At 29.1% G+C, this 1,411-nt stretch overlaps 1 long non-coding RNA gene across 1 annotated transcript; it reads right to left on the reverse strand.

Annotated features, from left to right (window-relative positions):
• Nucleotides 1–746: 746 nt before the first annotated feature.
• On the reverse strand, nt 747–1,208 carry LOC121124838 (uncharacterized). Its single transcript, XR_005866437.2, has 2 exons — nt 895–1,208; nt 747–841 (listed from the first exon to the last, which is right to left on the reverse strand). It is a non-coding gene; the product is annotated as an uncharacterized lncRNA (long non-coding RNA).
• Between the last annotated feature and the right edge of the window lie 203 nt (nt 1,209–1,411).

Raw genomic sequence — 1,411 nt, forward strand, 5'->3', positions numbered from 1 at the left:
ATTTGTTTTTAAATATTATTTGAATAGTGAATCATTTTTGCAAATGTATATACTTACTTGTAAAAGTTTTGCGTTGCAAACAATCTTATCACTTTGACTTTGTTTGTTTTGCGTCATCAAATTTACTTATAAAAATAGTTTTTAATTTTTATCACTTATTATTGTTCAATATTAATCATGATTTAAATAGGTTAAATATCAAACAAATGGAGTTCATATGTTTTTCCCTCATAAGGAAATGAGAAATGTGGTGATTTTGTCAAATTTAATTACAAGTTGAAATAAAAAATGTATAATCAAAAAAATCATTTGTATGTTTAAAAATAATTTATGTTATTTTTGAAATTATTATTTAGCAAGAAAATGTCTCAAAATTGAAACTGAATTTGCATTCTTCGACGAGTTATCGACAATTTCTACCAACTAATGGTTATTATTAAACTTTTTGGCTACGTAAAAAAAATCAGCTTGAAGTAGCCAGAATCACAACTACAATGAAATAACTAGTAGTTGATTTTATTTGAAAGATTAAAAAGGAGTTAAATTATGTCTTATAAATCAAATTAAGACTCTTTAGGCAATATTGTAGGATATCGAAAATCATTCAAGAAATTGAAATAATAAGCCTATAATTGACTCAAGTACGTCCATGAAATATTAAGCTGTATGTTACTATGAGGTAAAAAATAAATTCTTCGTCGAAATTTGATGATCTTATAATATAATGTTTGTAATCACATTGGTACTTTTGAAAAAAAAAAAAAAACCTTCAGCGATTCTTACCAGAAGTGGTTTAGGTATGGGTTGGCAACGTCCTCACTTTTTAACAATAGATCGAAAGCTAATCCAGAAGATAGAAAGTTTTCATTTTGTAAGATATTTATATTTTTTTACTTTTTCCAAATGGTTGTACCCATGTTGAGGATGGGGAGGAGATAGTATGACGTCATTTCCGGGTGAGAATTGTGGATTGGCTTGTCGTCACGTCTCCTTGGTATGATGACTGTCTCAAAATAAAAAACCACTGTTTCCGAGGTAACGGAGGTGCTCTACGTGGCAAGAAATAAAAACTGAATTGATAGACTAGGAATCCATAGCTACGTTGTCCATTTTGATTAATAGTAGGAACTCCTTCTCTAGTGAGGGAATACGACTAACCACATAATAAACATTAATCAAACTGTTGACAAACAATATCCAACCATAGAGTCTTTTGTGTGAGTCTTGACCTGCTTCTCTATCCCTGAGAATTTTCAATAGAAATTTTACTTGTTTTTAATCCTTTTGTTAAAAAGAAAAACAAGTTTTCTTTGATTTTCTATTCTAAAATACATAAAGTTCTTAGCATCTGTATATATATTTATGATAGAGATTGGTTCTATCTGTTTGTGGGTCCTTTATGGGTGCCCAC

This window comes from Lepeophtheirus salmonis, chromosome 9 (genome assembly GCF_016086655.4).
Source record: "Lepeophtheirus salmonis chromosome 9, UVic_Lsal_1.4, whole genome shotgun sequence".
NCBI classification, from domain to species: domain Eukaryota; kingdom Metazoa; phylum Arthropoda; class Copepoda; order Siphonostomatoida; family Caligidae; genus Lepeophtheirus; species Lepeophtheirus salmonis.